Raw genomic sequence first — 18,540 nt, 5'->3', positions numbered from 1 at the left:
TATTTCTCATACTTCATGGCTAGATCCTGGGCTGTTTCTGGATTGTATCACGTAGTAATGCGGTACCACGCTGAAACAGTCAATTAAACCTGGTTTCGATCAATATTTTAGAGGATAACGCAAGTTAGGTCTGGGATAGGTCTGGGATTCGTCCTCATCAGGCTCATACATTCGCGTTTTTCACATACTCGTTGAACTGATCCTAGGTTTTTTCTGGTTTGGATCACGTTGCAATGTGGTACCACACTGAAACAGTCGATTAAACCTGGTTTCGATCAATATTTTAGAGGATAACGCATGTTAGGTCTAGGTTAGGCCTGGGATTTTCACTCATCAGACTCATACTTTCGCATTCTTCACATACTTGTTGGACGGATCCTGGGTTTTTTCTGGTTTGGATCTCGTAGTAATGTGGGACCACACTGAAGCAGTCCATTAAACCTGGTTTGGATCAATATTTTAGAGGATAACGCATGTTAGGTCTAGGTTAGGCCTGGGATCTTCACTCATCAGACACATACTTTCGCATTCTTCACATACTTGTTGAACGGATCCGGGGTTTTTTCTGGTTTGGATCACGTAGTAATGTGGGACCACACTGAAACAGTCAATTAAACCTGGTTTCGATCAATATTTTAGAGAATAATTCATGTTAGGTCTAGGTTTGGTCTGGGATTTGCTCTCATCAGGCTCATTCTTTCGCATATTTCTCACACTTCATAGCTAGATCCTGGGCTATTCCTGGATTGGATCACGTAGTAATGTGGTACCACACTGAAACAGTCAATTAAACCTAGTTTCCATCAATATTTTAGAGGACAACGCATGTTAGGTCTAGGTTAGGCCAGGGATTTGCCCTCATCAGGATCATACTTTCGCAGTTTTAACATACATGTTGGCCTGATCGAGGGTTTTTTCTGCTTTGGACCACGTAGTAAAGTGGTACCACACTGAAGCAGTCCATTAAACCTGGTCATGATAAATATTTGAGAGGATAACGCATGTTAGGTCTGGGTTAGGTCTAGGATTTGCCCTCGTCAGGCTCATACTTTCGCATATTTCTCATACTTCATGACTAGATCCTTGGCTATTTCTGGATTGGATCACGTAGTAATGTGGGACCACACTGAAACAGTCAATTAAACCTGGTTTCGATCAATATTTTAGAGAATAACTCATGTTAGGTCTAGGTTAGGTCTGGGATTTGCTCTCAGAAGGCTCATTCTTTCGCATATTTCTCATACTTGATGGCTAGATCCTGGGCTTCATCTGGATTGCATCACGTAGTAATGAAGTACAACACTGAAAAAGTCAATTAAACCTGGTTTCCATCAATATCTTAGAGGACAACGCATGTTAGGTCTAGGTTAGGCCTGGGATTTTCACTCATCAGACACATACCTTCGCATTCTTCACATACTTGTTGAACGGATCCTGGGCTTTTTCTGGTTTGGATCACGTAGTAATGTGGGAACACACTGGAACATTCAATTAAACCTGGTTTCCGTCAATATTTTAGAGCACAACGCATGTTAGGTCTGGGATAGGCCTGGGATTTGCCCTCATCAGGATCATACTTTCGCAGTTTTAACATACATGTTGGCCTGATCGAGGGTTTTTTCTGCTTTGGACCACGTAGTAAAGTGGTACCACACTGAAGCAGTCCATTAAACCTGGTCATGATAAATATTTGAGAGGATAACGCATGTTAGGTCTAGGTTAGGCCTGGGATCTTCACTCATCAGACACATACTTTCGCATTCTTCACATACTTGTTGAACGGATCCGGGGTTTTTTCTGGTTTGGATCACGTAGTAATGTGGGACCACACTGAAACAGTCAATTAAACCTGGTTTCGATCAATATTTTAGAGAATAATTCATGTTAGGTCTAGGTTTGGTCTGGGATTTGCTCTCATCAGGCTCATTCTTTCGCATATTTCTCACACTTCATGGCTAGATCCTGGGCTATTCCTGGATTGGATCACGTAGTAATGTGGTACCACACTGAAACAGTCAATTAAACCTGGTTTCCATGAATATTTTAGAGGACAACGCATGTTAGGTCTAGGTTAGGCCAGGGATTTGCCCTCATCAGGATCATACTTTCGCAGTTTTAACATACATGTTGGCCTGATCGAGGGTTTTTTCTGCTTTGGACCACGTAGTAAAGTGGTACCACACTGAAGCAGTCCATTAAACCTGGTCATGATAAATATTTGAGAGGATAACGCATGTTAGGTCTGGGTTAGGTCTAGGATTTGCTCTCGTCAGGCTCATACTTTCGCATATTTCTCATACTTCATGACTAGATCCTTGGCTATTTCTGGATTGGATCACGTAGTAATGTGGGACCACACTGAAACAGTCAATTAAACCTGGTTTCGATCAATATTTTAGAGAATAACTCATGTTAAGTCTAGGTTAGGTCTGGGATTTGCTCTCATCAGGCTCATTCTTTCGCATATTTCTCATACTTGATGGCTAGATCCTGGGCTTCATCTGGATTGCATCACGTAGTAATGAAGTACAACACTGAATAAGTCAATTAAACCTGGTTTCCATCAATATCTTAGAGGACAACGCAAGTTAGGTCTGGGATAGGTCTGGGATTTGCCCTCATCAGGCTCATACTTTCGCACACTTCACATACTCGTTGAACAGATCCTGGGTTATTTTCTGGTTTGGATCACATAGTAATGTGGTACCACACTGAAACAGTCGATTAAACCAGGTTTCGATCAATATTTTTGAGGATAACTCATGTTAGGTCTAGGTTAGGCCTGGGATTTGCTCTCATCAGGCTCATTCTTTCGCATATTTCTCATACTTGATGGCTAGATCCGGGGCTTTTTCTGGATTGCATCACGTAGTAATGAAGTACGACACTAAAACAGTCCATTAAACCTGGTATCGATCAATATTTTAGAGGATAACGCATGTTAGGTCTAGGTTAGGCCTGGGATTTGCTCTCATCAGGCTCATACTTTCGCATATTTCTCATACTTGATGGCTAGATCCGGGGCTTTTTCAGGATTGCACCACGTAGTAATGAAGTACGACACTAAAACAGTCAATTAAACCTGGTATCGATCAATATTTTAGAGGATAACGCATGTTAGGTCTAGGTTAGGCCTGGGATTTTCACTCATCAGACTCATACTTTCGCATTCTTCACATACTTGTTGAACGGATCCTGGGTTTTTTCCGGTTTGGTACACGTAGTAATGTGGTACCACACTGAAACATTCAATTAAACCTGGTCTTGATAAATATTTTAGAGGATAACGTATGTTAGGTCCGGGTTACGTCTAGGATTTGCCCTCATCAGGCTCATACTTTCGCATATTTCTCATACTTCATGGCTAGATCCTGGGCTATTTCTGGATTGTGTCACGTAGTAATGTGGTACCACGCTGAAACAGTCAATTAAACCTGGTTTCGATCAATATTTTAGAGGATAACGCATGTTAGGTCTGGGTTAGGTCTAGGATTTGCTCTCATCAGGCTCATTCTTTCGCATATTTCACATACTTGATGGCTAGATCCTGGGCTTCATCTGGATTGCATCACGTAGTAATGAAGTACAACACTGAAAAAGTCAATTAAACCTGGTTTCCATCAATATCTTAGAGGACAACGCAAGTTAGGTCTGGGATAGGTCTGGGATTTGACCTCATCAGGCTCATACTTTCGCACACTTCACATACTCGTTGAACAGATCCTGGGTTATTTTCTGGTTTGGATCACATAGTAATGTGGTACCACACTGAAACAGTCGATTAAACCAGGTTTCGATCAATATTTTTGAGGATAACGCATGTTAGGTCTAGGTTAGGCCTGGGATTTTCACTCATCAGACACATACCTTCGCATTCTTCACATACTTGTTGAACGGATCCTGGGTTTTTTCTGGTTTGGATCACGTAGTAATGTGGGAACACACTGGAACATTCAATTAAACCTGGTCTTGATAAATATTTTAGAGGATAACGCATGTTAGGTTTGGGTTAGGTCTAGGATTTGCCCTCATCAGGCTCATACTTTCGCATTCTTCTCATACTTGTTGACCGGATCCTGGGTTTTTTCTGGTTTGGATCACGTAGTAATGTGGGACCACACAGGAGCAATCAATTAAACCTGGTCTTGATAAATATTTTAGAGGATAACGCATGTTAGGTCTGGGTTAGGTCTAGGATTTGCCCTCGTCAGGCTCATACTTTCGCATATTTCTCATACTTCATGGCTAGATCCTGGGCTATTTCTGGATTGTATCACGTAGTAATGTGGTACCACACAGAAACAGTCAATTAAACCTGGTTTCGATCAATATTTTAGAGGATAACGCAAGTTAGATCTGGGATAGGTCTGGGATTTGCCCTCATCAGGCTCATACTTTCGCACACTTCACATACTCGTTTAACAGATCCTGGGTTTTCTCTGGTTTGCATCACGTAGTATTGAGGTACCACACTGAAACTGTCAATTAAACCTGGTTTCGATCAATATTTTAGAGAATAATTCATGTTAGGTCTAGGTTAGGCCTGGGATTTGCCCTCATCAGGGGCATACTTTCGCAGTTCTAACATACATGTTGACCTGATCGAGGGTTTTTTCTGCTTTGGATCACGTAGTAAAGTGGTACCACACTGAAACAGTCCACTAAACCTGGTTTGGATCAATATTTTAGAGGATAGTGCATGTTAGGTCTAGGTTAGCCCTGAGATTTTCACTCATCAGACTCATACTTTCGCATTCTTCAGATACATGTTGAACGGATCCTGGGTTTTTTCTGGTATGGTTCACGTAGTAATGTGGTACCACACTGAAACAATCAATTAAACCAGGTCTTGATAAATATTTTAGGTGATAACGCATGTTAGGTCTGGGTTAGGTCTAGGTTTGCCCTCATCAGGCTCATACTTTCGCATATTTCTCATACTTCATGGCTAGATCCTGGGCTATTTCTGGATTGGATCACGTAGTAATGTGGTAACACACTGAAACAGTCAATTAAACCTGGTTTCGATCAATATTTTAGAGGACAATGCAAGTTAGGTCTGGGATAGGTCTGGGATTTGCCCACAACAGGGTCATACTTTCGCATTTTTCACATACTTGTTGAACAGATCCTGGGTTTTTTCTGGATTGGATCGCGCAGTAATGTGGTACCACACTGAAACAGCCCACTAAACCTGGTTTCGATCAATATTTTAGAGGATAACGAAAGTTATGTCTAGGTTTGGCCTGGGATTTGCCCTCATCAGACTCATGCTTTCGCATTTTTCACATACTTGTTGAACAGATCCTGGGTTTTTTCTGGTTTGGATCACATAGTAATGTGGTACCACACTGAAACAGTCGATTAAACCAGGTTTCGATCAATATTTTTGAGGATAACTCATGTTAGGTCTAGGTTAGGCCTGGGATTTGCTCTCATCAGGCTCATTCTTTCGCATATTTCTCATACTTGATGGCTAGATCCGGGGCTTTTTCTGGATTGCATCACGTAGTAATGAAGTACGACACTAAAACAGTCCATTAAACCTGGTATCGATCAATATTTTAGAGGATAACGCATGTTAGGTCTAGGTTAGGCCTGGGATTTGCTCTCATCAGGCTCATACTTTCGCATATTTCTCATACTTGATGGCTAGATCCGGGGCTTTTTCAGGATTGCACCACGTAGTAATGAAGTACGACACTAAAACAGTCAATTAAACCTGGTATCGATCAATATTTTAGAGGATAACGCATGTTAGGTCTAGGTTAGGCCTGGGATTTTCACTCATCAGACTCATACTTTCGCATTCTTCACATACTTGTTGAACGGATCCTGGGTTTTTTCCGGTTTGGTACACGTAGTAATGTGGTACCACACTGAAACATTCAATTAAACCTGGTCTTGATAAATATTTTAGAGGATAACGTATGTTAGGTCCGGGTTACGTCTAGGATTTGCCCTCATCAGGCTCATACTTTCGCATATTTCTCATACTTCATGGCTAGATCCTGGGCTATTTCTGGATTGTGTCACGTAGTAATGTGGTACCACGCTGAAACAGTCAATTAAACCTGGTTTCGATCAATATTTTAGAGGATAACGCATGTTAGGTCTGGGTTAGGTCTAGGATTTGCTCTCATCAGGCTCATTCTTTCGCATATTTCACATACTTGATGGCTAGATCCTGGGCTTCATCTGGATTGCATCACGTAGTAATGAAGTACAACACTGAAAAAGTCAATTAAACCTGGTTTCCATCAATATCTTAGAGGACAACGCAAGTTAGGTCTGGGATAGGTCTGGGATTTGACCTCATCAGGCACATACTTTCGCACACTTCACATACTCGTTGAACAGATCCTGGGTTATTTTCTGGTTTGGATCACATAGTAATGTGGTACCACACTGAAACAGTCGATTAAACCAGGTTTCGATCAATATTTTTGAGGATAACGCATGTTAGGTCTAGGTTAGGCCTGGGATTTTCACTCATCAGACACATACCTTCGCATTCTTCACATACTTGTTGAACGGATCCTGGGTTTTTTCTGGTTTGGATCACGTAGTAATGTGGGAACACACTGGAACATTCAATTAAACCTGGTCTTGATAAATATTTTAGAGGATAACGCATGTTAGGTTTGGGTTAGGTCTAGGATTTGCCCTCATCAGGCTCATACTTTCGCATTCTTCTCATACTTGTTGACCGGATCCTGGGTTTTTTCTGGTTTGGATCACGTAGTAATGTGGGACCACACAGGAGCAATCAATTAAACCTGGTCTTGATAAATATTTTAGAGGATAACGCATGTTAGGTCTGGGTTAGGTCTAGGATTTGCCCTCGTCAGGCTCATACTTTCGCATATTTCTCATACTTCATGGCTAGATCCTGGGCTATTTCTGGATTGTATCACGTAGTAATGTGGTACCACACAGAAACAGTCAATTAAACCTGGTTTCGATCAATATTTTAGAGGATAACGCAAGTTAGATCTGGGATAGGTCTGGGATTTGCCCTCATCAGGCTCATACTTTCGCACACTTCACATACTCGTTTAACAGATCCTGGGTTTTCTCTGGTTTGCATCACGTAGTATTGAGGTACCACACTGAAACTGTCAATTAAACCTGGTTTCGATCAATATTTTAGAGAATAATTCATGTTAGGTCTAGGTTAGGCCTGGGATTTGCCCTCATCAGGGGCATACTTTCGCAGTTCTAACATACATGTTGACCTGATCGAGGGTTTTTTCTGCTTTGGATCACGTAGTAAAGTGGTACCACACTGAAACAGTCCACTAAACCTGGTTTGGATCAATATTTTAGAGGATAGTGCATGTTAGGTCTAGGTTAGCCCTGAGATTTTCACTCATCAGACTCATACTTTCGCATTCTTCAGATACATGTTGAACGGATCCTGGGTTTTTTCTGGTATGGTTCACGTAGTAATGTGGTACCACACTGAAACAATCAATTAAACCAGGTCTTGATAAATATTTTAGGTGATAACGCATGTTAGGTCTGGGTTAGGTCTAGGTTTGCCCTCATCAGGCTCATACTTTCGCATATTTCTCATACTTCATGGCTAGATCCTGGGCTATTTCTGGATTGGATCACGTAGTAATGTGGTAACACACTGAAACAGTCAATTAAACCTGGTTTCGATCAATATTTTAGAGGACAATGCAAGTTAGGTCTGGGATAGGTCTGGGATTTGCCCACAACAGGGTCATACTTTCGCATTTTTCACATACTTGTTGAACAGATCCTGGGTTTTTTCTGGATTGGATCGCGCAGTAATGTGGTACCACACTGAAACAGCCCACTAAACCTGGTTTCGATCAATATTTTAGAGGATAACGAAAGTTATGTCTAGGTTTGGCCTGGGATTTGCCCTCATCAGACTCATGCTTTCGCATTTTTCACATACTTGTTGAACAGATCCTGGGTTTTTTCTGGTATGGATCACGTAGTAATGTGGTACCACACTGAAACATTCAGTTAAACCTGGTCTTGATAAATATATTTGAGGATAACGCATGTTAGGTCTGGGCTAGGTCTAGGATTTGCCCTCATCAGGCTCATACTTTCGCATATTTCTTATACTTCATGGATAGATCCTGGGCTATTTTCTGGTTTGGATCACATAGTAATGTGGTACCACACTGAAACAGTCGATTAAACCAGGTTTCGATCAATATTTTTGAGGATAACGCATGTTAGGTCTAGGTTAGGCCTGGGATTTGCTCTCATCAGGCTCATTCTTTCGCATCTTTCTCATACTTGATGGCTAGATCCGGGGCTTTTTCTGGATTGCATCACGTAGTAATGAAGTACGACACTGAAACAGTCAATTAAACCTGGTATCGATCAATATTTTAGAGGATAACGCATGTTAGGCCTAGGTTAGGCCTGGGATTTTCACTCATCAGACTCATACTTTCGCATTCTTCACATACTTGTTGAACGGATCCTGGGTTTTTTCCGGTTTGGTACACGTAGTAATGTGGTACCACACTGAAACATTCAATTACACCTGGTCTTGATAAATATTTTAGAGGATAACGTATGTTAGGTCCGGGTTACGTCTAGGATTTGCCCTCATCAGGCTCATACTTTCGCATATTTCTCATGCTTCATGGCTAGATCCTGGGCTATTTTTGGATTGTGTCACGTAGTAATGTGGTACCACGCTGAAACAGTCAATTAAACCTGGTTTCGATCAATATTTTAGAGGATAACGCAAGTTAGGTCTGGGATAGGTCTAGGATTTGCCCTCATCAGACTCAAACTTTCGCACACTTCACATACTCGTTGAACAGATCCTGGGTTATTTTCTGGTTTGGATCACATAGTAATGTGGTACCACACTGAAACAGTCGATCAAACCAGGTTTCGATCAATATTTTTGAGGATAACGCATGTTAGGTATAGGTTAGGCCTGGGATTTGCCCTCATCAGGGTCATACTTTCGCATTTTTCACATACTTGTTGAACGGATCCTGGGATTTTTCTGGTTTGGATCACGTAGAAAAGTGGTACCACACTTTAACAGTCAATTAAACCTGGTTTCGATCAATATTTTAGAGGATAACGCAAGTTAGGTCCGGGATAGGTCTGAGATTTGCCCTCATCAGACTCATACTTTCGCACACTTCACATACTCGTTGAACAGATCCTGGGTTTTTTTCTGGTTTGGATCACGTAGTAATGTGGTACCACGCTGAAACAGTCGATTAAACCTGGTTTCGATCAATATTATTGAGGATAACGCATGTTAGGTCTAGGTTAGTCCTGGGATTTTCACTCATCAGACTCATACTATCGCACGCTTCACATACTCCTTGAACAGATCCTGGGTTATTTTCTGGTTTGGATCACGTAGTAATGTGGTACCACACCGAAACAGTCAATTAAACCTGGTTTTGATCATTATTTTAGAGAACAATTCATGTTAGGTCTAGGTTAGGTCTGGGATCTGCCCACATCAGGCTCATACTTTCGCGTTTTTCACATACTTGTTGAACAGATCCTGGGTTTTTTCTGGTTTGTATCACGTAGTAGTGTGGTACCACACAGGAGCAATCAATTAAACCTGGTCTTGATAAATATTTTAGAGGATAACGCATGTTAGGTCTGGGTTAGGTCTAGGATTTGCCCTCGTCAGGCTCATACTTTCGCATATTTCTCATACTTCATGGCTAGATCCTGGGCTATTTCTGGATTGTATCACGTAGTAATGTGGTACCACACAGAAACAGTCAATTAAACCTGGTTTCGATCAATATTTTAGAGGATAACGCAAGTTAGATCTGGGATAGGTCTGGGATTTGCCCTCATCAGGCTCATACTTTCGCACACTTCACATACTCGTTTAACAGATCCTGGGTTTTCTCTGGTTTGCATCACGTAGTATTGAGGTACCACACTGAAACTGTCAATTAAACCTGGTTTCGATCAATATTTTAGAGAATAATTCATGTTAGGTCTAGGTTAGGCCTGGGATTTGCCCTCATCAGGGGCATACCTTCGCAGTTCTAACATACATGTTGACCTGATCGAGGGTTTTTTCTGCTTTGGATCACGTAGTAAAGTGGTACCACACTGAAACAGTCCACTAAACCTGGTTTGGATCAATATTTTAGAGGATAGTGCATGTTAGGTCTAGGTTAGCCCTGAGATTTTCACTCATCAGACTCAAACTTTCGCATTCTTCAGATACATGTTGAACGGATCCTGGGTTTTTTCTGGTATGGATCACGTAGTAATGTGGGACCACACTGAAACAGTCAATTAAACCTGGTTTCGATCAATATTTTAGAGAATAATTCATGTTAGGTCTAGGTTTGGTCTGGGATTTGCTCTCATCAGGCTCATTCTTTCGCATATTTCTCACACTTCATGGCTAGATCCTGGGCTATTCCTGGATTGGATCACGTAGTAATGTGGTACCACACTGAAACAGTCAATTAAACCTGGTTTCCATCAATATTTTAGAGGACAACGCATGTTAGGTCTAGGTTAGGCCAGGGATTTGCCCTCATCAGGATCATACTTTCGCAGTTTTAACATACATGTTGGCCTGATCGAGGGTTTTTTCTGCTTTGGACCACGTAGTAAAGTGGTACCACACTGAAGCAGTCCATTAAACCTGGTCATGATAAATATTTGAGAGGATAACGCATGTTAGGTCTGGGTTAGGTCTAGGATTTGCCCTCGTCAGGCTCATACTTTCGCATATTTCTCATACTTCATGACTAGATCCTTGGCTATTTCTGGATTGGATCACGTAGTAATGTGGGACCACACTGAAACAGTCAATTAAACCTGGTTTCGATCAATATTTTAGAGAATAACTCATGTTAAGTCTAGGTTAGGTCTGGGATTTGCTCTCATCAGGCTCATTCTTTCGCATATTTCTCATACTTGATGGCTAGATCCTGGGCTTCATCTGGATTGCATCACGTAGTAATGAAGTACAACACTGAAAAAGTCAATTAAACCTGGTTTCCATCAATATCTTAGAGGCCAACGCAAGTTAGGTCTGGGATAGGTCTGGGATTTGCCCTCACCAGGCTCATACTTTCGCACACTTCACATACTCGTTGAACAGATCCTGGGTTATTTTCTGGTTTGGATCACATAGTAATGTGGTACCACACTGAAACAGTCGATTAAACCAGGTTTCGATCAATATTTTTGAGGATAACGCATGTTAGGTCTAGGTTAGGCCTGGGATTTGCTCTCATCAGGCTCATTCTTTCGCATATTTCTCATACTTGATGGCTAGATCCGGGGCTTTTTCTGGATTGCATCACGTAGTAATGAAGTACGACACTGAAACAGTCAATTAAACCTGGTTTCGATCAATATTTTAGAGGATAACGCAAGTTAGGTCTGGGATAGGTCTAGGATTTGCCCTCATCAGGCTCATACTTTCGCATATTTCTTATACTTCATGGATAGATCCTGGGCTATTTTCTGGTTTGGATCACATTGTAATGTGGTACCACACTGAAACAGTCGATTAAACCTGGTATCGATCAATATTTTAGAGGATAACGCATGTTAGGTCTAGGTTAGGCCTGGGATTTTCACTCATCAGACTCATACTTTCGCATTCTTCACATACTTGTTGAACGGATCCTGGGTTTTTTCCGGTTTGGTACACGTAGTAATGTGGTACCACACTGAAACATTCAATTAAACCTGGTTTTGATCAATATTTTAGAGAACAATTCATGTTAGGTCTAGGTTAGGTCTGGGATCTGCCCACATCAGGCTCATACTTTCGCGTTTTTCACATACTTGTTGAACAGATCCTGGGTTTTTTCTGGTTTGTATCACGCAGTAGTGTGGTACCACACTGAAACAGTCCATTAAACCTGGTTTGGATCAATATTTTAGAGGATAACGCATGTTAGGCCTAGGTTAGGTCAGGGATTTTCACTCATCAGACTCATACTTTCGCATTCTTCACATACTTGTTGAACGGATCCTGGGTTTTTTCTGGTTTGGATAACGTAGTAATGTGGGACCACACTGAAACAATCAATTAAACCTGGTCTTGATAAATATTTTAGAGGATAACGCAAGTTAGGTCTGGGATAGGTCTGGGATTTGCCCTCATCAGGCTCATACTTTCGCGTTTTTCACATACTTGTTGAACAGATCCTGGGTTTTTTCTGGTTTGGGTCACGTACTAGTGTGGTACCACACTGAAACAATCGATTAAACGTGGTTTCGATCAATATTTTTGAGGATAACGCATGTTAGGTCTAGGTTAGGCCGGGCATTTTCACTCATCAGACTCATACTTTCGCATATTTCTCATACTTGATGGCTAGATCCGGGGCTTTTTCTGGATTGCATCACGTAGTAATGAAGTACGACACTGAAACAGTCAATTAAACCTGGTTTCGATCAATATTTTAGAGGATAACGCAAGTTAGGTCTGGGATAGGTCTAGGATTTGCCCTCATCAGGCTCATACTTTCGCATATTTCTTATACTTCATGGATAGATCCTGGGCTATTTCTGGATTGTATCACGTAGTAATGTGGTACCACACAGAAACAGTCAATTAAACCTGGTTTCGATCAATATTTTAGTGGATAACGCAAGTTAGGTCTGGGATAGGTCTGGGATTTGCCCTCATCAGGCTCATACTTTCGCGTTTTTCACATACTTGTTGAACAGATCCTGGGTTTTTTCTGGTTTGGGTCACGTACTAGTGTGGTACCACACTGAAACAATCGATTAAACGTGGTTTCGATCAATATTTTTGAGGATAACGCATGTTAGGTCTAGGTTAGGCCGGGCATTTTCACTCATCAGACTCATACTTTCGCATTCTTCACATACTTGTTGAACGGATCCTGGGTTTTTGCTGGTTTGGATCACGTAGTAATGTGGTACCACAGTGAAACATTCAATTAAACCTGGTCTTGATAAATATTTTAGAGGATAACGCATGTTAGGTCTGGGTTAGGTCTAGGATTTGCCCTCATCAGGCTCATTCTATCGCATATTTCTCATACTAGATGGCTAGATCCTGGGCATTTTCTGGATTGCATCACGTAGTAATGAAGTACAACACTGAAACACTCAACTAAACCTGGTTTCGATCAATATTATTGAGGATAACGCATGCTAGGTCCAGGTTAGGCCTGGAATTTTCACCCATCAGACTCATACTTTCGCATTCTTCACATACTTGTTGAACGGATCTTGGGTTTTTTCTGGTGTCGATCACGTAGTAATGTGGTACCACACTGAAACAATCAATTAAACCTGATCTCGATAAATATTTTAGAGGATAACGCATGTTAGGTCTAGGTTAGGCCGGGGATTTTCACTCATCAGACTCATACTTTCGCATTCTTCACATACTTGTTGAACGGATCCTGGGTTTTTACTGGTTTGGATCACGTAGTAATGTGGTGCCACACTGAAACGTTCAATTAAACCTGGTCTTGATAAATATTTTTGAGAATAATTCATGTTAGGTCTAGGTAAGGTCAGGGATTTGCTCTCATCAGGCTCATTCTTTCGCATATTTCTCATACTTGATGGCTAGATCCTGGGCTTTTTTTGGATTGCATCACGTAGTAATGATGTACAACACTGAAGCAGTCAATTAAACCTGGTTTCCATCAATATTTTAGAGAATAATTCATGTTAGGTCTAGGTTAGGTCAGGGATTTGCTCTCATCAGGCTCATTCTTTCGCATATTTCTCATACTTGATGGCTAGATCCTGGGCTTTTTCTGGATTGCATCACGTAGTAATGAAGTACAACACTGAAACAGTCAATTAAACCTGGGTTCGATCAATATATTAGAGAATAATTCATGTTAGGTCTAGGTTAGGTATGGGATTTGCTCTCATCAGGGTCATACTTTCGCAGTTTTAACATACATGTTGACCTGATCGAGGGTTTTTTCTGCTTTGGATCGCATAGTAATGTGGTACCACACTGAAACAGTCGATTAAACCAGGTTTCGATCAATATTTTAGAGGATAACGCATGTTAGGTCTGGGTTAGGTCTAGGATTTGCCCTCATCAGGCTCATACTTTCGCGTTTTTCACATACTTGTTGAACAGATCCCGGGTTTTTTCTGGATTGGGTCACGTAGTAGTGTGGTACCACACTGAAACAGTCGATTAAACCTGGTTTCGATCAATATTTTTGAGGATAACGCATGTTAGGTCTGGGTTAGGTCTAGGATTTGCCCTCATCAGGCTCATACTTTCGCGTTTATCACATACTTGTTGAACAGATCCTGGGTTTTTTCTGGTTTGGATCACGTAGTATTGTGGTACCACACTGAAACAGTCCACTAAACCTGGTTGCGATCAATATTTTACAGGATAACGCATGTTAGGTCTGAGTTAGTTCTAGGATTTGCCCTCATCAGGCTCATACTTACGCATATTTCTCATACTTCATGGCTGGATCCTGGGCTATTTCTGGATTGGATCACGCAGTAATCTGGTACCACACTGAAACAGTCAATTAAACCTGGTTTTGATCAATATTTTAGAGAATAATTCATGTTTGGTCTAGGTTAGGTCTGGGATTTGCTCTCATCAGGCTCATTCTTTCGCATATTTCTCATACTTGATGGCTAGATCCTGGGCTTTTTCTGGTTTGTATCACGTAGTAGTGTGGTACCACACTGAAACAGTCCATTAAACCTGGTTTGGATCAATATTTTAGAGGATAACGCATGTTAGGCCTAGGTTAGGTCTGGGATTTTCACTCATCAGACTCATACTTTCGCATTCTTCACATACTTGTTGAACGGATCCTGGGTTTTCTCTGGTTTGGATCACGAAGTACTGTGGGACCACACTGAAACAATAAATTAAACCTGGTCTTGATAAATATTTTAGAGGATAACGCATGTTAGGCCTAGGTTAGGTCTGGGATTTTCACTCATCAGACTCATACTTTCGCATTCTTCACATACTTGTTGAACGGATCCTAAGTTTTTTCTGGTTTGGATAACGTAGTAATGTGGGACCACACTGAAACAATCAATTAAAGCTGGTCTTGATAAATATTTTAGAGGATAACGCATGTTAGGTCTAGGTTAGGCCTGGGATTTTCACTCATCATACTCATACTTTCGCATTCTGCTCATACTTGTTGAACGGATCCTGGGTTTTTTCTGGTTTGGATCACGTAGTAATGTGGGACCACACAGGAGCAATCAATTAAACCTGGTCTTGATAAATATTTTAGAGGATAACACATGTTAGGTCTGGGTTAGGTCTAGGATTTGCCCTCATCAGGCGCATACTTTCGCATATTTCTCATACTTCATGGCTGGATCCTGGGCTATTTCTGGATTGGAGCACGTAGTAATGTGGTACCACACTGAAACAGTCCATTAAACCTGGTCTTGATAAATATTTTAGAGAATAATTCATGTTAGGTCTAGGTTAGGTCTGGGATTTGCTCTCATCAGGCTCATTCTTTCGCATATTTCTCATACTTGACGGCTAGATCCTGGGCTTTTTCTGGATTGCATCACGTAGTAATGAAGTACAACACTGAACCAGTCAATTAAACCTGGTTTCGATCAATATTTTAGAGAATAATTCATGTTAGGTCTAGGTTAGGTCTGGGATTTGCTCTCATCAGGCTCATTCTTTCGCATATTTCTCATACTTGATGGATAGATCCTGGGCTTTTTCTGGATTGCATCACGTAGTAATGAAGTACAACACTGAAACACTCACTTAAACCTGGTTTCCATCAATATTATTGAGGATAACGCATGTTAGGTCTGGGTTAGGCCTGGGATTTTCACTCATCAGACTCATACTTTCGCATTCTTCACATACTTGCTGAACGGATCTTGGGTTTTTTCTGGTGTGGATCACGTAGTAATGTGGTACCACACTGAAACAATCAATTAAACCTGATCTTGATAAATATTTTAGAGGATAACGCATGTTAGGTCTGGGTTAGGTCTGGGATTTGCTCTCATCAGGCTCATTCTTTCGCATATTTCTCATACTTGACGGCTAGATCCTGGGCTTTTTCTGGATTGCATCACGTAGTAATGAAGTACAACACTGAAACAGTCCAGTAAACCTGGTTTGGATCAATATTTTTGAGGATAACGCATGTTAGGTCTAGGTTAGGTCTGGGATTTTCACTCATCAGACTCATACTTTCGCATTCTTCACATACTTGTTGAACGGATCCTGGGTTTTCTCTGGTTTGGATCACGAAGTAATGTGGGACCACACTGAAACAATCAATTAAACCTGGTTTTGATGAATATTTTAGAGAATAATTCATGTTAGGTCTGGGTTAGGTCTGGGATTTGCTCTCATCAGGCTCATTCTTTCGCATATTTCTCATACTTGACGGCTAGATCCTGGGCTTTTTCTGGATTGCAACACGTAGTAATGAAGTACAACACTGAAACAGTCAATTAAACCTGGTTGCGATCAATATTTTAAAGGATAACGCATGTTAGGTCTGGGTTAGGTCTGGGATTTGCTCTCATCAGGCTCATTCTTTCGCATATTTCTCATACTTGACGGCTAGATCCTGGGCTTTTTCTGGATTGCATCACGTAGTAATGAAGTACAACACTGAAACAGTCCAGTAAACCTGGTCTTGATAAATATTTTAGAGAATAATTCATGTTAGGTCTCGGTAAGGTCAGGGATTTGCTCTCATCAGGCTCATACTTTCGCATTCTTCACATATTTGTTGGACGGATCCTGGGTTTTTACTGGTTTGGATCACGTAGTAATGTGGTACCACACTGAAACATTCAATTAAACCTGGTCTTGATAAATATTTTAGAGAATAATTCATGTTAGGTCTAGGTAAGGTCAGGGATTTGCTCTCATCAGGCTCATACTTTCGCATTCTTCACATACTTGTTGGACGGATTTTTCTGGTTTGGATCACGTAGTAATGTGGGACCACACAGGAGCAATCAATTAATCCTGGTCTTGATAAATATTTTAGAGGATAACGCATGTTAGGTCTGGGTTAGGTCTAGGATTTGCCCTCGTCAGGTTCATACTTCAGATATTTCTCATACTTCATGGCTAGATCCTGGGCTATTTCTGGATTGTATCACGTAGTAATGTGGTACCACACTGAAACAGTCCATTAAACCTGGTTGCGATCAATATTTTACAGGATAACGCATGTTAGGTCTGGGTTAGGTCTAGGATTTGCCCTCATCAGGCTCATACTTTCGCGTTTTTCACATACTTGTTGAACAGATCCTGGGTTTTTTCTGGTTTGGGTCACGTAGCAGTGTGGTACCACACTGAAACAGTCGATTAAACGTGGTTTCGATCAATATTTTTGAGGATAACGCATGTTAGGTCTAGGTTAGGCCGGGGATTTTCACTCATCAGACTCATACTTTCGCATTCTTCACATACTTGTTGAACGGATCCTGGGTTTTTGCTGGTTTGGATCACATATGAATGTGGTACCACACTGAAACATTCAATTAAACCTGGTCTTGGTAAATATTTTAGTGGATAACGCATGTTAGGTCTGGGTTAGGTCTAGGATTTGCCCTCATCAGGCTCATACTTTCGCATATTTCTCATACTTCATGGCTGGATCCTGGGCTATTTCTGGATTGGATCACGTAGTAATGTGGTACCACACTGAAACAGTCAATTAAACCTGGTTTTGATGAATATTTTAGAGAATAATTCATGTTAGGTCTAGGTTAGGCCTGGGATTTGCTCTCATCAGGCTCATTCTTTCGCATATTACTCATACTAGATGGCTAGATCCTGGGCTTTTTCTGGATTGCATCACGTAGTAATGAAGTACAACACTGAAACACTCAATTAAACCTGGTTTCGATCAATATTATTGAGGACAACGCATGTTAGGTCCAGGTTAGGCCTGGGATTTTCACTCATCAGACTCATACTTTCGCATTCTTCACATACTTGTTGAACGGATCTTGGGTTTTTTCTGGTGTGGATCACGTAGTAATGTGGTACCACACTGAAACAATCAATTAAACCTGATCTCGATAAATATTTTAGAGGATAACGCATGTTAGGTCTGGGTAAGGTCAGGGATTTGCTCTCATCAGGCTCATTCTTTCGCATATTTCTCATACTTGATGGCTAGATCCTGGGCTTTTTTTGGATTGCATCACGTAGTAATGATGTACAACACTGAAGCAGTCAATTAAACCTGGTTTCCATCAATATTTTAGAGAATAATTCATGTTAGGTCTAGGTTAGGTCAGGGATTTGCTCTCATCAGGCTCATTCTTTCGCATATTTCTCATACTTGATGGCTAGATCCTGGGCTTTTTTTGGATTGCATCACGTAGTAATGAAGTTCAACACTAAAACTGTCAATTAAACCTGGTTTCCATCAATATTTTAGAGGACAACGCATGTCAGGTCTAGGTTAGGTCTGGGATTTGCTCTCATCAGGGTCATACTGTCGCAGTTTTAACTTACTTGTTGAACGGATCCTGGGTTTCTTCTGGTTTGGTTCACGTAGTAATGTG

Source organism: Colletes latitarsis, unplaced genomic scaffold, assembly GCF_051014445.1.
Source record: "Colletes latitarsis isolate SP2378_abdomen unplaced genomic scaffold, iyColLati1 scaffold0007, whole genome shotgun sequence".
Lineage (NCBI taxonomy): Eukaryota > Metazoa > Arthropoda > Insecta > Hymenoptera > Colletidae > Colletes > Colletes latitarsis.
Note: the sequence above shows the minus strand (reverse complement) of the source record.